At 43.7% G+C, this 22673-nt stretch overlaps 1 protein-coding gene across 4 annotated transcripts in view; it reads right to left on the bottom strand.

Annotated features, from left to right (window-relative positions):
* The window catches only part of SERTAD2 (SERTA domain containing 2), an 81223-nt gene extending 59015 nt beyond the window's left edge, over nucleotides 1-22208 (bottom strand). For 3 of the 4 annotated variants that reach the window (XR_005955913.1, XM_041476907.1, XM_041476909.1), the window contains exon 1: nucleotides 21824-22208. The gene's annotated coding sequence lies outside the window, so the exon portion shown is untranslated. Of the gene's footprint in view, nucleotides 1-20110; nucleotides 20647-21823 lie in introns of those variants that run through there. The other variant, XM_041476908.1, reaches the window with a different exon arrangement.
* Between the last annotated feature and the right edge of the window lie 465 nt (nucleotides 22209-22673).

The following is a 22673-nucleotide window of genomic DNA, read 5'->3' as shown; positions in this document are numbered from 1 at the left end:
CCTTAAAATGACCAAACAAGAAGGAGAACCTTTCCAGTCCGATGAAATGTCTGTGGGGAACTCTGGGATCCCTCTGGGTGGGACGGGTCTCACGTTCAATGAGACACGAACAAGGGAGGATGCCAAGGCATCACATGCTCCAAAGGACTCCCTGCCCACTAGGGAGAAATAATTACAGAGAATAAAAAAAGGAAGGAGCAAGCTAGGGTGGCTATCTCTAAGCTGTGAAACAGGATCACTGTGCCTCTCTCCTTTCTGCTCTTGCTGGTCGCTTCAGCTGGACATCCATGTTTTATACCAGCAAGATGTGAGGACCTGGCCAAGGTAGGAAACCATGCCTGGAAAATGTTCTTGGTTTTTTTTGAGTTCAGATAAAGTCAATGCGAGTTGCAAAGTTATTTTGCTCCTTCACTTTGTAGAAGTGTCTTAAACAAGAAAACCCCAAATCCCCAAAATTTCCTGGGACTGCCCTCTGCCTCATTAAACTCACTAAGGGGTGTGCTGGGTAAGAATCCACCCTCCCTTAGTCTTGCCAGAGCTATTTGTGCATTGCATCCATCTTACACTGTGATCAAACATGGGGAAGAGCCATCCTTATGATGATTCCTTACTATTCAGAAAAGTTGCAACATTTCAGGAGCACAGAAGGAGCAAAGGCAGGAGCATGTAACATTTCCAAGTACTGAGAAGCCATTAAAAAAGAACTTCAGCTCTACTACTTTTCTTTCGTTTTTTTAGCCCTTTATGTTAAATAAAAATCTTGAAAATATCAACTTGCAAGGATCCAAAATCATCTAACAGCAAAAGGATGTCCTCAGCATAATTTCTTTAGAAGCCTTGCAACGTTACTTTGAAGGGGCTAACCACAAGATGTTTCTGAATCTTTGGGGAAGGATAATTCCTTTCAAGATGCATGACAAAGCCGTTCCAAAATCACATCTTGATAGCAAACCAGCCTATTTGGGAGCCTTTTTACATTATTTTCCATAAAACCAAAAGCAAATTCAAGATCTTATTAAACTGATTAAAAATCTGTATTATTGTATACCTAGCCACTCTAAAGCCAAATGTAACTTTTCTTGATACCAGAGTGAACCATAACCTCTACAGCCATCCAGCAGACTTTGTTACATGCAGAGACAAGCAGGGCTGAGAATCCCCAAGGCCATTCTGCAGGTTTCCAGCAAGAAGAAACATGCTACAACATGTCTTGGCTTCTGGGTTAGGTCAAGGCTAGTGTGAGCAGTTCTGCCTAACTCTTACCACAGGCAGCAAATGCAAGTGTTACCCACTTGGAGGCAGAGAGAAGTGTAGGGACCTTTCCCAGCACCTCATCTCTCTATTTAGAGCAGTAGCAGGCTGGTTAAACGAGTCGAGAGACAGTAAAAGAAGGCAAGGGGAAAAAAACCCAAAACAACAACATAAAGGACCTTTCCTACTGCACGTCTCCTCCCAGTTATGGTCTAACATCATCTTCAGGGAGGCTGCAGCTGAGTGATTAACTACCCTTGTGAGCTGCTGGTTTGGTTTTTGGAAGGGGAAGTTCTGCTCAGGGCTGTGACAAGTACTCAGTACTGCTGAAGTGACCTAGGATGAGACCCCTGCTCAGCTACAGCCACTACAAAAATTTCACAGGGCTACAAGTCCCAGTTTTCCTTTTGCAGGCACAAGCCCAGAAAAGGAGGCAGGCTGCAGGGAAGGCATTGTCTCAGAACCTACCACCACAAAGAAGGAAAGACGTCATAAAGAGACCTAAGGCAACCTGTCCCAAAGTCTGTACACAGGTCATGGTGCCCAGCCTGCGGCACACTTGCCTAGGAAGGACAGCTGAAGAGGTCTGCCCTTCTCCTGCATGCTGGCAAGTTCACATTTGCACAGGGCCAAAGCTGTGATACTGGAGTTGCACGTTGGCCCTGAAGTGTAGGAAGTTTGACAGTTTTGCTCCAGCCAACTTCTCTTGAACAAATTCCCTACCTGAGCTGTCAACTATTCTGCTACTGCAAGCTCTCAAGCACAAGCTTTCTGACGGCTTGGCTTTTGGTCTAAAACTGTCCTGGGCTTTTCTCATAAATCAAGTGCAGTCAAGCCCTGCCACATGCCAGCCCCTCTGGGGACAGGATGTCAAGTAGCCACACGACTCTCCAAGGACAGTCAGACTCTCAGAAATTCAGGACTTCCCTGGTTTTTAAAGACCCATTGCTCACCGTTCCTTCCCCTCTGCAAGATCAGCAATCCCAGTTGTGTCGTTATGAGTTATTCAGTGACTATGAATTCACCAAGAAGTATAGGCTCACACAGGTCCTCGCTTTCTTGCCCACTTTCACAGAAGCTATGAACTTTTGAGACTAGTGCATCCCAATCAGATTTGGTCAAAAGGCTCAAAAACTGCTAACAGGGCAGACATAGTCCTAGAAAGAGTCCAATTTTTCCTTCCCTCTTGCATTCTTGTCCCTCCCTGCTAAGACAGATTTTATGATTAACCTAGTCTGAATGTACCCTAAAAGCAGATGTAAAAATGTGTACATTAGAAAATGTTAATATTGGCAGATATTCACATTCCTTTCCAGGGTTTCACAAAACTCTTAAATCCCTGGTGACAGGACCTAAATGGAACATGAACTTTTTGCTATCTTTGCAGCCATACAAGAAACAAAGCAGAAGTTGATGCACTATTATTTATGTCCTTGAAATACTTGCTTGGAAGTGTCTTTGATTCAAGAACAGCCCATCAGATAGTTATTCTTGTAGGTTTATCAACTTCTTTTACTTTAACATTCTGATTTTCTGTCACACAACACAATGATTTTCATGTTTGTTTTTCCTGTTACCAGAGCAAACCATTCATTTTTAACTGTTGATTTTGGCATAGGAGGACTCTAAGTTCATAATGGAAATGTGTTTTCAGCGGTAGTACTGAACAATAGAAAAGTCTCTTTCAACTGTCGGGTTATGAGGAGAACCAGCTGTAATTAAATTTAAGTCATAGTGGCTCTGATTCAGAAATGCAACAGTCTTCACTAACTTTGCAGTCAAGGAGTTTGTAGCATTTCAGGAAAACAGGTACTTTTCTGAAGGCCTTATCTAAAACCAGTACCAAAAAATAGTCTCTTTATTCTAGCTTAATTTGATAATGATGAATAACCAAGTATCTTTCAGTAAACCTTTTCTGGGTGTTGTGACCACAATGTGGGGCCTCAATGACTTATAGCCTACTAATAGAAATGGAATATACAGAAACCAGCAAAAATCTTAGCATTGCCAGGCTCAGGTTCTTTGAACTCATCTACAACTGAATAAAGCAAACACCAGGAATTGAAATCATAATAAAAGTGCTTAATTCAACACATTAGAAAAGTAAAATTTCATCATCTGCTTGATTGACTGTTCTACAGCACTTTAATTGTTCTCCAACTTCCAACAGGGCACGAATGTGAATTCTACAGAGCAGCCAGGATTTCAGAACCTGGAGAGAACAACTGCAGCTGATGAGCTGGGAATCAAAATACCCTCTGGTGTAAAACTTAAAAATCACCTCTCCACCCCGTATGAAGTTATCAGGAATTGCTCTATTATTTCTGTCATTAACCAGCCATTTCTCCCCCCACCTTTGCACCAAATCCTCTCAAGTGCAGCCAGAGATTATCAAACCCAGCGATAGCCTTTCAACAGCTCGGCCAGTTGAAAAATCTCTCAAGTTCTGCTGCTATCACTGCTGCGTGAGCTGACGTCAGGCTGTTGTTTACTGGAGATGGGACGGTGCCAATTTCCACTGAGCCGAAGACAGCCGGGTCCAGCCTCTTTTGGCTGCGCACAAGCAAGAATTCCTTGTGTGTGCTTGCGAGCATGCGAAGAGTGTGCACGCGTGTCTGCTTGTGGGCACACACAAATGTGGGGAAAAGAGAATGGCTCTTATTTTCCACTGAGATACCAGAAATAAAAACAGTGACAGAAAAAAAATACGGCACTTCATCTTCTCTGAGAAATAGAGAAGCACAGAGAGGGAAACACTGTCAGTTTTCTTGTAAGAACTATCACAGTATGGATGAAAACATAATTAAAAGCTTAGGATACGCCTAAAATCCCTGCAAAGAAGTTTACACAGTCAAATAATTTAAAAAAACCCTAATGCCTGTCCGTCCATAAAAGGATTGAGGTGAAAATTTAAATACTTGACAGAAGAAATACTCAAGTTTTACAAGGACTACATAAGCTTTCAGAGAAACTTCACTGCCTTCCACTTCTAAGACTATGAAAGCCCTGGCTCAGGTATAAGTACAATTACTTAATTGAATTTTCTGTATCAAAATATTCTAAATCATTAATAGTTCAGAGGGAAAAAAAAAATCCAACCATGTGTGATTTTTTCGTAACTTTTTATTAATTTACGTTATTCTCTGTAAAGGAACGCATTACACAATAGCATCAAATCCTGTTTTCAAGCACAATTTTTATATGGCACAAATATAATTGTCTCAATGGCTGTAAGATTCTGTTTCAAGTTTTAAGTATTACACTGTCATTTTTGCCGGGGAAAACACTCCAGCATATTTGAATTTGAGGAATACAAAAAGCAATTATTGGCACCTCAGGTGAAGTTTCCAATATTTCCATCGAAGCGTGGACTGCCACTGTCATCTGGGTGAAAGAATTAACTGTACTGAAGATTTTTGGTTCCACTTAATGGCTTCTTCCCCTTAGCACCCAAACACACACTGCTCTGCCTTCTTACATCCCATGAATGTATTACAAAAGGATTTCACCTACACACCAACTCACCCTCCTGGTGATTTTAACTCCATCTTGTCCTATCTTCCCATGTTTAAATAATTTTTCAAAAGTTTCTATTGAGTCAATTATCTGAAGAGGTTTTACAGACCATTAATACTGCTCTGTAGGTTAACCACAAACAACATAAATAATTATTTTCCTCTTCATTTAGGGAAGTACTGAGTTTGAGATCCGTCCCCCCCAACATCAGAAGTACAGTGCACACAGAAAATATGCAAAAGTGGGGAAACTTAATTTGAACTATCAGAAACAGTGAACTTTTACTCTGTAGATCCCATGTTCTATATTTTACTTACATTTATCAAGTTAATTATAAAAACACCAAGCTGAGAATCAGCACAACCATTCCAACTCACAAGAGAGCTAAAACATGAAAGAAACCAAAATATTTAACCTTTAACATAAAAATTTATGAAGAAGGCACACTGACTACAGCATGCAAGTTAGTCAAGACTTTTCAGACAGCCTTCACAAGAACATTCTCCATCACTGCTGGCCAGTGGTATTAAATTGATGCTCTATCAGACAATAAAATACATGCTGCCTTTCTCGTGTGACAAATTTTGAGGGTTGGTGACAATTTTCTAATGTAATAAATTTTAGGATCTTTTACTCTGAAATGATACAAAGCACCTCCTTACATGTCACTGACTGTTTCCTCTCAATTATTTCTCCTCAAAGATACCAGACAGGATATCACCACCTAAAACAAAACTGAGAACTGGCATTTTGAAGTCTAGACATGATTTCCTCTTTTGGAAGCCTCCTCATCTCTGTACCTTCCCCACATAACCACACTCTCAAGGTGGCCTCATGTAGACCTTCTGTATACAGACAACAGTTCAAAATAACATTTTTTTCTGTACATCAGAACCATATGCTAATAACTTGGTTGATAGCTACACTGAATTGTCTACCCTTACTATTAACACCTTTACCTTTTCGTTCATATTCCAGTGAAAAGCAGGATGCAGCATGGATCATACGCACTGTTGGAATGCCAGGACCTGTATCAGCAGCTCACACAACTTCTTTAATCCACTATTCCTTGATGTGCTTCTTGTGTTCATGAAAAAAATGCTCTGTTTCTGTGGTGACCTTAGTATTATGTTCTGCAGCTACATATTTTTTAACTCCTGCGTGGATTCTGTGCTTTGCAATCTGTTCTGACTTTCAAGAAGTATGATGGCATGTATTACCTACACATATATGTATTATCTATGCATGGTAACATTCCTTGGGCTGGTTACCTGCATTTCATACTGCACTCTCATGTATTGCAAATAGGTTTAACCACTGTCTCCATTCAGACTGCAGTTTGACCTCTGTTTAGCTGTGCTCTTCAGCAATTTGACTACTTTTTCATTAGGGAATAATTTTCACTTGCCTTCTACATGCACACTGCTCTTTGGAAAAAAACAAAACTCTGTTTCTCACTGTGACAGAGACTTTCAGTTTTGTCTGTTATCGGTGCTGGGAAGTTTTTTGGTCTGAAGGACTATCACAGAGATGTGTGCAGCACTGCTTTGAAAAGCTGAACAGGAGAGACTCTGGGGGAACTGCAGCTCCATTTCCCTCTCCCAGCTTATATTCAGCAAAATGTGGATTCAAGAGGACAGAAATCAATTTGAATTCAGTGAATAACCATAAAGATTCTTGTTTCCCTGAAACTAGAAAACTGTTTTCAATCACTCTTTAACCTAAAGGACTTTAGACAATACAAAAAACTTGGGTTTAGGATTAGCCAAAATCTTAATTTTTCACATTAGCAAAAGAAACTTTTCATGTTTCAGGTCAAATCGATCCACATTTTTGATTCAGCCACAAGATCAAAAGCAACACAGTTAATCACAGCTGTAATAACTTCTATTGCTACTCCTCAACTTGCTAACTAGTCAAAAACAAAATTCCCATGAATTGTTTTTATACTGCTACATAAAGCTAGAGAAAATGGTCTCAGTTGATCTCTTGTTCTCTCTAAAGAATCAAGAATACCCCTTTCTCGGGTGGTATTCCTCACAGAGCATTCAAACAAATTTCTGGGAGTCTGCAATCTGCTTTCATTTCTCCCCCTAGAGCCTACAGTAAATCTTGGGGTTTGGGATTCACAAGTTTCATTTTATTTTGTCTGGCAAAATGTATTTGAGAATGGCTTCTAGCAATATCAAGGGGAAAAAGGAAACACTTTCAGTAGGGAAGCATTCCAACTGTATCCACTGATACACAGGCAGCGTAGCAAAGCATGGAGTGATGTGTGAAAATACAGAACATCAAAATCTCTACTACTGCCCCATGCCGAGCCATATAAAAATTGATGGTGAAGTGAGCCTGACCAGAAGGCAGCCCTCAGATCTCAGCTGCAGAGCTCTGAATTCAACCAGATCCCATGGATGGTTAAGGTCTACTTTAGCACTAATAAAATCTCTTTCCAAAGATGCAAGGCACCAGGGAAAGACCACTGGCTGCATTCTCCAGCCTGCACACAGCCTTGGCATCATTGCAGATCAAGAAAGCTGACTTTTTTTTGTCACAATCAGCAACAAAAGCCAGAAAATTAGTTCTGCTGCCAACTATACTTTCCACAGGCATCAAAACACCAAAGGGACTCTGTGGACTTGCTGACTGCTTAGCCAGAAGCTTGTCTAGATTTCCTGGAACAGAGAGGACACTGAGGGGCTTTGCACCTTCAGTGCTTCTTGGTGAAGTCAGAAACACACATCACAAGCATGCTACACTGGAGTTACACAATCAAATTTAATGCTGTACTGAGTACCCAGTCTCCTGCTTACCACTCCCCGTCACACACACAGTGGGAAAACCTACTTCAACTGGTCCCAGAGATCCCTCAGTAACCCAAGTTTTGGTTCCCCATTAAAAAGGAAAGGCTTCTTCATGGTATTCCCTTCTTCAGAGACAAGAGGATCAAGATCATCACAGGCTGAAGGCCCCAAGTCAGAAAAATGGCACAACTTGTCTTCCCAGAGGCCAGCCTGCTTTGCACAGTGTGGCTGTGTGGAAGGAGGCACAGTACAGCAGTGTGCTCAGCTCAGACGTGACACTGGCCCCACACACAGCTACTACTGCCTGTGCTTGTAAAGGTGCCAGGGCTGGACACAGTTAAACATCCCAGGGTGAGGGGAAAGCCCCAGGGATTTTCAAGCCACAGCTGCTACACCATTTGTGCAGTGGAGAAAGGCCTTAGCAGGTAGAAAGATGCAGAAGGGGCTGGCAAAGGATTGAAAGTTTTTCCTTGCTGTCCTTTTCTAGGCAGTGGCAGATGATCTTGCTGTCTCAGGTGTCCTGAACAATAGCTATGGAGCCAGGCCCTATTTTGGTGGTAGAAAAGGAACTGGCTTTCTGGGGAGAGCCAGGGACAAGCCAAGCCAGTTTCAGACTGTCATTTTTCCTACTGGCTCATTCTGCTCAAATCACAAGCTAGAAAAACTGGAAAGGTAAGCAGTCCAAATTAATGGGAACATCAAGTGAACTGGTTTGTTTACACATTGGTTTAACTGGAATAGGGAGCACAATTCCAGCTTTGGGCACTAGCTTTGCAGACATTCCCTTAACTTACCTTTCTACCAGAGAAAGCCATATGCAGGCCTGAATTATTCCTGGTCTGTCCCCCAAAACACATCATCGTCTCCTGAAGCTTCATACCTGCATGGCACCCATGACTACAAGTCTTATTATTGGATGGCAGCATTCATATCCTACCTGCTCACTCTTCCAACTCCATATAATTAGGGGGAAAAAAAAAATCAGGAACACCCCAGAGCAGGAAGTTGTCTTTTTCTTCACACTGCTCTTCATGCATTATTGTTGCCATATCTTACCTGTAGCATTGCATTTGCCCACCAAACAGATATTTGTTCTTACAGAAGAAAAAGCAGTTCTTTGGAGTCCTACAACTGGTAGGAAATAATAAATTTAAGACTAATGATTAAAAAATCCCCAGGTATATATTTATAATTAATTTCTACCATAGAGCAGACTTCACCAGATGCCCAATTGCATTCCATCCTTAAAGCAAACAAGGGCTCCTGTAGGTGAGACCTTTCCAGCAGAGCTGCTGCAGATGGGCAGTTCGTGGTGTCCTGCTTAACTGTGCCTGAGACCACTGTGGTACAATGATTCTACTTGCTAAAAGCAGTAACTTAAAGTAAGCAGCACAAAGGGAAGAGAAGTGACATGGATCTTGCACATCATTCCTCTTCAAATTTTTTATTTAAAATATTTTATAAACTGCAGGGTGGGGCCAAATTCTGCAGACAAGGAAATTCGAGCATAGTGGCTTTGCTGCAAAACTCAGTGAGAGAGGGAGTGTTCGATATCCCTGTACACACCAAGGGCTGGCCATCCTCACCGTATTCCATATTATCAGCAATCCCAGAAAGCAGCTGCTTCTGTGTGCACGTTAGAAACATGAATGAGAACATAAATGAGCCAAAGTGCCTTGCACACTTTAATATTACAGTGTGACATAACTGTGAGTCATTGCCATTAAAAGTTTAGGGGGAAAAAAGTCCCCACCTGCCAAATTCAGCTCCATGGTCTACTGCTGAGTTTTAATGACAACTGCTGCATCTTGGAAAGCTGCTCAATAATAAGGGAGTACATTTTCCCTCCAGGACCAAAAATCGGGTACTGTCACTTATCTACACAAAAGGCATACATAGGAAAATATCCCAAAGCCATGTGTCGCATGCAGCAATCAAAATCTTGGACACCCTCTACATACATAAATTTGTTCTTATTACAATATATTTTAGTTGGTCAGCACGCTAAAAATCTCCACTCAAGATTTCTGGCTTTTCCAATTAAGATTATAGACAAAAAGTCTTCTTTTTTTCTTTCTTTTCATGACATTGCCATTTATTGCAAAGCTATGATGAGTTCTTATCTCATTGTGGTGCCCCGTGGTAACTCATTATTCACTGAACTTCACTTTTTGATGTATGATGAACAGCAACATATACTTCAATACTTCTATTTAAACTAGCTCTATAGTTGAAACAAATAATTCCAAGAACAGCACTGCATTACACTCAGAAGGGCTCAAAAGCTTAGGATATGCTATTCCACAGTATTCCTAGAGCTTAGCATCTTCAAGTAGAAGTTACTCAAGCTGATGTATCTTTCATTAAGTCAAAGTTCCTCCAAATGAGAAGAGGATGACTGATACTCAGAGATTACCAGGGCCATCACAGCGAGAGATCACACTCTTTGTGGCCACAAGCAAGCCTGACAGGGCTCAGTCCCCCACAGCCCACCACGCTTGGAAGGCAGCAAAGGAATCTCAGCATCCCTGTCCCAGAGCCCAAAATTCCTCCTCATTCATCACCAGGTCTGTCTGGTGCTGATGGGTAACAGAGGACTGACTGCTCCTTCTAGGCCACAGCTGCAACACAAGCTCTCAGATTTTGTGTAAGATGGAAAAACAAGAGAATGCACAACAACAAAAATCCCCAGAGGCAGAAAACAACACATGTACTAACACAGCTCCAGGCCTCTTCCCCACCCCTCCAGTTACTCTCCAGAGGGTAAAGTGAGATGTCAGGACCTTTCCAGTAATCAGCAGCACTGCTTGGATCAGGTTCTTTGCTCTGCCTAACATTGAAGGGATTGGCTTGAGAATTCAAATTGGTTAAAGGTGCAAAGTCTAGTTTGGGATGTTTAGAAATACTTTGGAAAGTGAAATACAGTCACTGGCCTGGCCTGCTCCTAGCAGCTTCCTACATCAGATGCTTCTGGCACACTGGTATTTCAGGAGAGGAGGAGCCAAATTCACATGTCCTAAATTGCTCCTAAGTCATCCTAAGTCACTGTATCTTTTATTTCCTTCCATCTGACTCCTGGCCTTCAAGCACAGAGCCTTAGGCACAATTTAGATCATGGGAACCTGGTCTTCAGCCTCTCAACAAGTGGAAATCCCACAGCTGACTTGGGCTAGAACAGCACTACAGGACAAACGACACCTGCTGAGTGTACTCACACACACATGGCAGAGCAATTCTTCTGCCTCAGGGGTCCCCAGACTGTAAACTCTGACCCATGACACAGAGAAAAGCAAAACTGAATTTATACACATGGAGCATGTCCCAGCTGGACACTGCAGGTGAAGTGTGCAATGTGAGCATCCTCCACCTGCTGACCGTGCTCTGCAGGATCCAGAAGCCAGTTTTCAAAGCAAGAGACTGAACATAACATCCCTCATCCCTGATGTCAATGTACTGCATACTGAAGTCAAGCTACTGAAATGTTTCTGAAAGTATAGGGAGTGTTACTTCCTTTCCAAAGCTGTTATGTATCAGGAAAGATCATAATCAGATCATATCTCAGGCACAGGTAAGAAAGATGGCAGAGTTAACATATCCAATCCTTTTCACATGCAAGCACACACCCTGAAATAAGCCAAAAATGCTAATTGTGTTTATTGCACTATACTATAAACAGCAATTATGAAGCTAAAGAAAGTAACAAGCATCCCTGCCTGAAGGATCTTCTCCGGGCTATCATGTATCTGAAAAAAGATATACACAGAAGCTTGAGATGTAGTCAAAGAAAAGCTCTCCCCAGATACAAAGTCCAACACCATGCCCCAATATGCAAGAGTATTTCACTCTCCAGGGTAGAACGGCTTTCTAGGACATTTTACATCCCAGATCCAGAGCAGTCCCCTAAAAGCATTTTGGGAGGCAGCAGACAGATACACAGTGTTCAGCTTCAGTGGCACGGGAGGGTTTCACAGTCCCTGCCTGCAGTCACAACAGCTCCAAAGGAAAGGGCACAGCTGTTCTCACCTCAGAAGAGGAGCCCTGCTTCAGAAAGCCTACAGACCCACCAGCCATCTCCCTCTACCCCAAACCCAAAGTATACCAAGGAAGAGGACAGTACTTCGAGCTCCCGAGGTCAGCATGTCACTGTGTAGAGTCAGTGACAAGAGATGTCAAGAACACGGCTGCATCTTGAACCCACCCTTTGCAAAGAAGCAGAAAGGAAGTTTTCCATCCATACACTAAGACAAGAACCTGTCCTTCAAAAAGCTGAAGTGCAAGGCACTAAGCAGCCTGCATTCTCCATGCAGCAGAGCAGGACTTGGTGCTCTCCAGTAAGACAGGCTGGTAATTTCCTCCCTGCCATTCCCACTGTGATCCAAGTCAGCTGAGGTCTTGCAGGAGCAGTGCCCTAAACCTCCACACTATCCTGCGTGAGGTGGAGAAATCCTCTCAGCTCCTGCAGCAAAAAATGAGCCTGCCTTGCTGAACAGACACTGGTTAAAAAGCAGAGCAGGAATGGGGGGCAGAGAGGCTTTTCCTGTCTGCAGAGGCACTCCCCAGCCACTGGTCCCAGCTCTGGAAACAACTGGTCCAAAACACAAGCTCATTACTGCACCAAAGACCCGGAGGGCAGCCAATGAATCCTGGACACTCCTACCTCATCTCCAATCCCCCTTCCAAAGAAGGAAGCAGCAAAGACATGTCCAATCCCACGGACATGTGTTTGTTGAGTTTCAGGAGTGTCTGAAGGAGCTTCAGCAGAACACCCAGTTTCTACATTTGAACTACATACAGAGCTGGCCACTGCTTGCAAAACAAAGATATTCCCAGTCATGGTCAGCAAAAGAGAAAGGTAACAATAGAGATGTTAAAGCAGGGCACTGAGATTTAGGGGCCCTTCTTTCTATTGCCTGTTCTGACACCACATTAAACACTCCTCTACCAAAAAAAAAAAGCAGAGCAAAACCCCTTCTTGACATCACAGGAACACTAAAGACTAAATTAATTGATTCAGGGCCTTGGCCTTCTTGCAAATCAAGTGAAAGACAAAATACATACAAGACAGCTAACATGAACAACAGATGACATCTTTAAAAATCAGACCCTTTTCCTTGTGCACTCAGTACTGGTATATTTTTCCTTGTTCTGTGCAAAGTATACAAGGTTAGAAGCAAAACAAAGTCTTCTCCCACACTTGATGTTACACTGGCAGTGCCAGATGCCTCACTGTCCATCTTCCCACACATGGGGATATTCCACGAGTACCCCACTGTTCCCATCCACTCCACATCACGCTTAAATCAAGGAAAACAGTTTATCAGTGTTATTTCCTCTTCCCAGGTTTTGGGCTGCTGAGGAGGTGCCACAAACAAAAGCGAACAACATGCAACTTTTCCGTTTGCATGTCCCAAGGACTGGCTCTGCACACTGATGCCTGAAGAACAAGCACATTGCAAAAGCATTATGTTTCCAGTGGCAAGATGGATGGGAAAAGTGCCAGCCACTTGCTATAACCCTTTTGTCATGCCAATTGCTGGCTGCTATGAGGATGTACTTTAGATATCTCCTTAGAAAAGAGCTCTGCATCTCATCCTTCCAGATGGAGGAGGAATGATTCATACACACATAAGCATGCTAGAATGATGGCTGAAGAGAAAACATTTTCTTTATGTTTTCTGTTTTGCATTACAGGCATGCTCAGGGCCTTAATCACAGCAAAAAAAATGAACTGAAGATGATGACACTTCATGCCCCAAAGAATGCTTGTGCAAAACCCCAATGCTACTTCTCCCTGACCATGTCAAGCCTCATATTGCATGCACACACCTTATGTGCCTCAGTCCCCGGCTCTCCCATTTTCACAGCATTTCTCTGCACAGAACATGATGGAATAACTCCACTTACAAAGCCGCCACATCACTCAATCACAAATACAGGGGAAAGGATCCAAGAGAGAGCTCAGGAGCTGGGAGCTCTAAACTGACCACAGACTGACTTGCAATGCAGAAGAAAAGCAGAAAGATCTCTTTTTCCAGACACACCAAATGCCTGTTTCTTTCCTGGAGGCTACTGCAGGCAACACCCTCTCCATCTTACCTGCACAGCACCTCTGACACACGCTTGCACTGCTCTCAAGGGCCCTGCATCTTGTGAATCTCGTTCTGCTTCTCAGCACTCAATTCCCACCCATTTACTTTCCTCTGGCCTCTCTGATTTGTGAAGTCCTTGGAGTAGAAACTATCTGTAAGCACCTGGAAAGTACCTGAAATATCCCGAGTCCTACTGCAAATAAATAAACAAACAGCAGCGCACAGTATGTATATTAAGCCAACCATATAACAGTCATTTCTGTTTCAATTTCATCAAAAATTAGGACTGTAGCTACTTCCTACAGACAGTGGCAGTAAATCCACACTTTGGGGTACATCTGTAGACCAGGAAAACCTTCAGATTTGCTTTCTCTGCTACTCATCTCCCTCTTTCCCCAATCACATTATCCATTTCTGGAATCCATGCCTCACTTTTTATTACAAATTATTCTAATCAGGGTTTGTGGCAGGGCAGAAATCCAGCATAACCTTCAGAAATATACATACACACTCGCTATATAGCTTCTTTATTTCATAGGAGCCTTGCAAAGAGCCTGGTACAGAGTCTGGGAGGATTTGGCATCCTTTTTCAGCAGCGTCCCTGTGGTGGTGATCCTTTCCTAAAGGGTGCTAGATGCATTCACCTACACTATTTCACCTCTTTGTAAAAATCTCTCATTAAGGCCAGGAAAAAGTGTTCAAGCAGGAATTTTACCTCTGCTATTTTCCAGGTTGAAGTAGTGTGACTTAGGGGTAGCAAAGGGGCTAGAGAGAGTATCTGAGGTCCAATGCAGACCTTCTTTCCCACTCCATCCTATTCTGAATGGGAAGATGTAAGACAGGCTGGGTAATTGCTCCAGCTCCTTCAGAATCAGGGTTCAAGTGGGAAAGAAAGGCAAAGAAAAAATAAAAAATTAAACAAAAACCACACGAAAGCCCCAACGATTATAAGGACTCTTAACTTTGCTTGGGCAAGGAGCACAGGCTACTTTAGTAGCTCTTGAAAAAATCCCTACACTTTGTTCCCTCACATTGCAATAGTTCCAGAAGGAATCTGGATCTATGGCTTTCCCATAAAACTAATAAGGAGGTTCTGAACCCCACACTGGGGAGGGCCAATAAAAAAACCCCAGAACAACAAGCAATTTAAACACAGAGCACTACCATCTTGTTAAATAATATGTTAAGAACTCATCTGCAAGTCTGTCTTGGCCAATGAGGGACATCAACCAGGAAGATACAGTAATACTCTCTAGCATGCAATTAGTCTCTGCTGTAAGCACTTTAACTCTGGATTTCTTGGATTATATTGTTGTTTGTAACAACTATTACTGTTGCTTTGTAGGAGTGATATGATAGCTGTCCAAGCACCACAATCAAATTATGCTACCAGGACATTTGGGCAAGGGATTATCACAGCAAAGGAAATGGATTATCACAGCTTTTATTCTGAACACGGATAAGAACAAGATGAGATATCATTTTGAACATGACAGGAGGGACAGAAGAAAACTCTAACTGAGATTTACTTTTTTACCTCCTCCTTCTTTTGGATTTTTCAAGACAGGCATGCTACAAAAATCTGCCAACCTGAAAAGAGAGAAACTGCCTTTTCTAGAATTTACACTGAAATATCTGAAACCAAAATAAATTAAAAATATTCCAAATCCAAGGGGAGTTAAAACAGCCTCCCTGGAGTGGCTGAATGCTTGTTCCTGGGCATTTTCCCACTGCTTATCTGCCACTTCCTTCACCTGATATCAGGCAACAGCCATCACCACCACCAGGCCTAAAGAGCTCAGCTCTGTTTTGAAAGTTCACTATCAGATTTGTTCCCTCTCACAGGAAGAAGGATGGCTCACCTCCCTTCAACTGAGTAGGTTCAGCAAAGAACTGATGTGCTCCTCTAAAAAGTTTTAATAGTTTAAAGGTTCTCTGAAAAAGGCTGCATCTTTGCCTTTATTCATTATATCATTTTATACCTTAGTTCACACACTGCATCTCAAAACAAGTATTAGATTTTTTAACTTTACAAATCTTGTTTGATTTTTTTTAACAGTATTTTGGTATTTTCAAGACACATGCATACACTTTTGATGCACGGTACTCAAAGAGACCCTGATTCTGATCTCAATTTCTTTGGCAACAGCCAAATATTCCAGACAGGATGAGGGAAAACACACTAGCCTTAACACTCCTGTGAAGCAGTTTGAGAGGTCATTAGTAGCTATTACATATTACAGAGGAGAAAAGACAAAACTAGAAAAGAGCCAAATAAAGAGAAGCGGAAAAACAAACTGGAAAAAAAGAAAAAAAAAAAAAGGGAGCTCTGCAAAAGATAGAAGAAGAAAAAACCTGCTTTGCTACATTACAGGGCACGTGTCTGGAAGCTGGTGACACCTGGGTATAATTTCTGGCTGTGGCCCTGACTCCTCCTAGATGACTGCACTGATTCAAGTCACACCTCCAACAGGCTCTCCCTTCACGTTTTCCATCGGACTACAGGTCAGCAGTGGTAAACCTTTTCCTTGCTGAGGACAGAGGACACTAAATACTATTGGCATGACACACCTCATCATGGACCTTGTGATTCCATAGGCAAGCAGCAACATTGGTAGCTGATTAAGGCTAGAAGGAACATAACAAATTGAAAAAAAATTATCCGGAAAGAAGTGGAAGGAATCAAAACAACAATGAAAAAGGAATTCAGTACGACAGAAAGTAGGAAAGCAGATGATGAAAAGGTTCTTAGAAGGAAGGAAACAAACAAAAAAAGATAAAAGAGAAAAAGGCATCCACAGGAATATCTGACTTCATTTGACAGGTGGAAAACAGGGTGCATTTCTTTTTTTAATAACAATATTGAAATTGGGTAATCCAACAAGCAGTATTTTATTTTGCCCCACAAAAAATACATTAATATAGATTTGCACATTTTTAAGAAAAAGACTCCAAGCTCTCAATGCACTTGTTTTTGGAAATAATGCTTTAACTATATTAGCAAGGTTACGACAAGACCAGAGAGTAACTACAATCCCTTCTCTATCTAGAACCTGCTTTTTCAGAGTCACAATCACTACAGTAATTTGCAGTTGTGAGAGACTTCACCCTCGTTATTTCTTGGGATTCCTCCCCATTTCAAACGGTAGGAGCTAAAGAGGTTTTGTTCTGGTTCAGCGAAGATCTCTTTATCCTTTTTTCTTTTTTCCCCTATGTATTTCTGTGCTTTTTAACTGTCCTTAACTGGACACACAAGGCCAATGCCAGATATGAAGTACTGTGGATCACTACAGCTATGGGTAAATATTTTAGAGGATCAGGAATTTAATTGCAGATCACATTACTCCAACATCTCTGCCCTTCCTGTCACTTCACCTGCTTGTAATCATTAGAAAGCAGAGTGTCATTTCTAAGCTCTAGTTGAGCACTAAAAGCACCATGCTGGCCTTCCCTGGATCTACTTAATTAGAGATTAGCAGAAACAAAGCATAGGGAGACTATAAACATAATTTTGCCAGTTTATCAGCAAAGAGAGAGTAGGGCTGCTATTTTATCTGTGCTGCTGGACCCCTGAGTTTACCCTTGCTGGGACCATGCCTCCATAAGAATTCCCTCTGAAACGTCAACATGAACCACAGTATTAATTTTCCAAGTTGCTGATCTTTAGTGTTGTCTGCATCATACACTCAGCATTTTGGACTGCGTCTCTTCATACAAGAATGTGCTCCACAAGCCTTGTGATATTTGAACTCTGTTACACAGGCTGCTCACATGTCACAGAACAGATGCTCGCCGCAGCATCCTTGAAGAAGACGCAGGGTTGGACCTTCTTAGCTCCAGAAAGTCCACCAAATTAGCATCCACCACAAAGGCAGAGGGGGTCCCCCAAACTGCAACTCGGCATGAATAACCCATTTCATCAGGAGCCATAACATACAGCTACATTAAAACAGAATAATTTGATGGTGAAGTTAAGTTTCATTTCAATCAGGAAGAAGAGAAGAAAAAGCGAAGCCCTTGGATTAGAAGACAGCCGTTCCCATTTACAGCTCCTCCCAATTAAAATGTTTTATATAGATCATCAGAACCTAATGCACTGTACATGTTCCACAGCGTGCAACATAAGGCTGTTGGTCTGTCATGTCTCTGTAAGAGCTCAGTGTGATGAATGATCTGGGTACTTGTCTCTCTGGTATAAAAGCAGGAGAAGCTTTGAGACAAAGAAATAAAGGCCAATGCACATTATACATCTTATAGTGCTTAATATCATTCCTCCTGATGCACACCTCTGAAAACAGTTAGGGTCACTATTTCTCTTTTATTCTGAATGTGGATTTCAGCATCAGTACCCTCCAAGTCCTTGGGAGAACTTAATTTAAAGCAGAAACAGGAACATCAGGAACATAGAGCATTTGGGCTACAACAGACAATGCCACACGAGCATGTCATAAGAAAAATAAGTGACCTTCCCTTTTGCCTCTGCTGATAAACAGACACATGTGAAGCCACTTGCAGGCCAGGATGTTAGTGTGATTTCTGGAAGACAATCTAATAAATAAAGATTTAAAAGAGTCTAAAAAAAGCAAAACAAAACAAACCTGACTACTGATTGCCGGAGCTGCAAAACCTGCCTTTCCATATCAACTAATGGTTTGGCAAGCCTACATGAAAGGCAGACAAACAAATAGCGTATTTTCCTTTTAACATGGAATCTGCAATAAGGAAAAGAAATCAGCATTTTATTGATTTCCATAATGCCATCTCTACAACTTAACCAACTCACTCAGCTGCTAATGCTAATTCACTGAAGCTATGGAGCCTTCCCATATAATTATACACCCTCCACTTCGCTGAGCCCCAGGGTGCTGTTTCTAACTTTCCAGAGGACCACTGCACCAAAAGTAGAAACAAAAAAAAAAAATCCCTTTTATTACTCAAAGCAAACTGCAAACCAAATTTTGCTTATTTAAATAGGAAGTTAGAGAGACTTGATTTTTAAGACAGGGAATAATCTGCCAGTCTGCATACATTTTCAGACGTGATATCAGGACTGCCAATTCCCATTTAAACTCTCCCCGCCTCTATTATTTTTCTTCCTAAGAGTACACAAGAATACAACACACAAACATTGCCACAAATTTGATTTCTAGGGAGAAATTCTAAAATCCTTCTCAGCTCAAAAGGGTTTCAAAAGGGTGATTCAGAATCAGACATGAAGACTTCTGTGGATGTCACTACAATTAGCATTGTAAAAAAATGATAAAATGTTACCATTGCTACAGGGATGTATATTTCAAAGATATTTTTATTAAGCTTTTATTTTAAAAAGACAACCCTGGAATACCTTCTAAACCAAATTTAAGGAAAATATCTTCTCCAAGTCTAAAATCAAAAATGTCCTAAATAATTAATTAATTAAACTCTGCTATTTTTCTCCATTTCTCAAAAAAATTCAAGCAGGCAGGTCCAGTATATTTTAGTGAGAGTTTCATTCAATTAGGGATGGCAGCATTTGGCCCAATTGATCCTAGTACTGTCTCTCTGGAAAAGATGTAATGGAACTCTGCAGTGTAAACACCCTCCCCGAATGACTGTACCTAGAGTCCCCTTTCCTGCTCCCCCTGTTTGCCCTGCCTTGGTATTTCAGATCCAGCCATGCTCGGTTCACCACATCCATCAAGGTTCATTGTGCCATTTGAGCTAATATAACTTGATTTTGTTATAGTTTCCCATGCATACATTAACTTGGAATCGGTTAATCTATTTCCTCCGAGAATGGTGAAACGTGTGGATTTTTGTTCAACAAACAAACAAGCTGACGGTATCAATACAGAGTTGGAGAGCCTCTAAAAACAATCTAGTTTGCATAATTAATGTTAATTACAATAACATCTCAATCAGTGACACAAAGGCTTAGCAATGAACACAGTCATACGAGGAAGTGAAAACATGAAACAAACATGCAGGGATCTTGTCTTGTTCTGAAAGAGCATCAAACAAACTTTCAAGAGATTTATAAATAAGTACAGAAAGGCAGAAGACAATTCTGCTTTGTTAGACATTTTCTTTACAGGCTGCTTAGCACAGAGCTTTCTTCTGACACTGTGGTAGGACAGTGGATCTGAGCTATGGACACGCCAGATAATATTATCTCTCTACAACATCACATCCAAGTCATTATCAACTGCTTTAAAGAAAACCAGCCGAGGGCCTGATCCTTCTGCCAGTGATTTCAACAGCAAACACCTTTAACAATGCAATGTGAATGTCTGGGGGGTGGGGGCGGTTCTAGAGACACAGGGGAATTAGGAAAACAACTCCAACTTGAACACCGCATATAGGTGTGGAATCCCACAGGGCAGAGGAATTTCAGGACAAGATAATTCAATTTTCAACAATCTTTTTCCTGCTTTCTGTAGAAACAGGGGAAAGCTAAACACACAGAAAACTTACCTGCCCGTTTCACTTGGCAGCACAGAAGTCTTAAACAGGGGGTTTTTGGTACGGTCACTCAACAAAGCAGATTTACATTTAATCCTCAGAAGTTTTCTTCGCGGCCCAAGGAAAAAATAGTTATCCACCACGTTGTCATTTCAAGGAAAGGGAATAAAACAATTATGAGAAAAACAAGCGCCACTCCCCCTCACCCAGACTGGCACTGTGGCACACAGGCAGCCCCAGAAGCATCGCAGGAGCACTTGCGCAGTGAAGTGCCACTCCGAGTGAGTAAGGGTGCTGTAATTGGGTCTGGTGAGGGGAGGAATCACGACTTGTCACGTCATTACTACAGGGGCCTTCCTCAAAACGTGAGCTTCTGGATTACTCCTCGCATTAATGCAAATCTGCTCTGTTAATGAAGTTACGCTGGTGCCAAGCCAGTTCCAGAGGAGAGACAGGCCCGCTTCACACTGACTCAACAGACTGCAGCTGAAGGACCCCTCCCCACAAAGGCAAAATTTAGGAAGTTTTCAGGTTATGTTGGGCAAGTCACCCCTTGGGAAAAGGACTGATTTTCTGTTTCATGTCAATCTCACAGCTGATTTATTTTTGTTTCCCTCCCTCTATTTATAGATAAAAGCAAGACAATATTTAGTAAAGATTTAATTTTCCCTAGAAATTCACTGACCTTCTGCATACACTTGAGTGCCCACTGAGTAAAGCCATTCTTTACTAGGACTTATTTACAAGAGTGCTTGCCTTTAGAAAGAGAAACTTCATGTGGAGGATTCCCAGAATGATGCTGGCCTTTCCTCATAACAAAAATTCAGTAGATTTATTTTTCAGATGCCTGAGACAGATGATTTTGGAGCCCTGTGAGGTTTGGTAAACCTTCAATTCACCAATTAGTTTCCATATGATATAAATTACAAAGATCGAGCAATTAATATTAATAAATAAACCTGGCAGAGTACTGAGGCTGTGGATGCCCTGTGCATGGAAGCACTGCTGTATTTGCTGGGGTTTTCCACGCCTCTGCTTTATTTTAGCTGCTCTGTACATACAGCACACAACACACACCACATTCATGTTCTAAAAATACATTGAGGGGAAAAAAAAAAAGAAAAGAAAAGAAAAATCAATAGCAGTGAAACAGAGACATAACCATTTCACATCAAGCGCTCCCAATACCAAGCCAAGACACCAAAACTCCCCGCTGCGGACCACGGCTTCCCCCTTCCAAACACGCATGTTCCTGCCACGGCAAGTGAAGCCCAGGTAATAGCGAAACATCCAGGACTGACAGGGTGGGGAGGAGGATGGAGCACCTAGAAATACAAAAGGTGGGATTCCCCGCTTTTCCAGCACGGACAGTGGCCGGAGCCCGGCATGGAGGGCTTGTTCGACCCGGGCGGCGTTCGGGATACCCTCACGTCAACCATCACCACAGCCTCAACCAGGGCGGGGAAAATAACCAACATAAAATCAAAATTACATTCGCCGGCAGCACGACACGCACTAGAAGTTGGCAACGACGCCGGGGGGTTATACCTGTATTTTTTTTCCCCCTTCTTTTGCAGTCCGAGCGGGCAGCGCCAGGCTGCGCCGGGAGGGGAATGCCCCAACTTTGGAGCAGTTGTCGGTGGCCGCCCCGCACAGCCCGGGGCTGCCCCGGCCCGCGCCCCCCGCCCCCTCAGCGAGCCCGGGAGGGCCGTGCCCGGCACTCACCCGCTCCGGGGGCTCCGCGGCGAGGAACGGCGAGGGAGGCGCCCGGGGGAGCGGGGGCTCGGCGGAGAGAGGGGGCGCGGGGGAGGCGAGGAGGCGGTGGGGGGGACACGCGGGGGAGGGATTTAAACTGCGGGAGGTCAATGTAAAACGAGCGGCGGGGGCGGCTGTGCCCGGCTCTATCCCATGCCGCCGCGGCGGCCCCGGGCGGCGGCCGAGCTGGGGAGGGCGAGCCGGGTCGGCAGGCGGCGGGGAGGATGTGACACGGTGACAAGTGCGGCCCGCCAGCCCTGTGCCGGGGGAGGGGGGCCGGGGCAGCCCAGGCAGCGCCGCCCGCCCGCACACGGCATTGACGGCGCTGCCGTGACTCACACACGGGAGTTGGTCACAGGGCGGCACCGCGCGGGCGGGGGCGGGGGGGGAGCGCCCCGCCCCCCGCCCGCCCGGCAGCCAACGGCGCGCCGCGGCCCGACGGATTGGCAGAGGGAGCGACCAATGGGAGCGCGGGCCGGCCGCCGGCGGCGGAGCGGCCCCTCCGGCCCTGCGAGTCTTCTGAGGACACTCCGCCGCCAAGTGCCGGGGAGGGCCGGGGGGAGCCCCGCGGGGCGGGACCCGTGCGCCGGCCCGGCCAGCGGCCAATCGGCAGCGAGGACCGGGTTGATGGGCGGCGGGGGCGGCCAATGGGGAGCGCGCGGGGGCGCGGCGGTGGATGGTCGCGCAGGGAGCGGGGGCGGCGGCCGCGGGCGGCGGAACCGCGGCGGGCCAGGCGGGGCCGGCGCCTCCGAGACCCCGGGGAGGGGCAGGGCCCGGCCCGGAGCCGCCTGCCGAGCGGGAGGTGGCCGGGGCGGATCGG

The sequence above is a fragment of the Pyrgilauda ruficollis genome, unplaced genomic scaffold (assembly GCF_017590135.1).
Source record: "Pyrgilauda ruficollis isolate IOZ18807 unplaced genomic scaffold, ASM1759013v1 scaffold4, whole genome shotgun sequence".
Taxonomy (NCBI): Eukaryota; Metazoa; Chordata; class Aves; order Passeriformes; family Passeridae; genus Pyrgilauda; species Pyrgilauda ruficollis.
The sequence above is the reverse complement of the archived record's forward strand: the minus strand, read 5'-3'. Positions and strand labels throughout refer to the sequence as shown.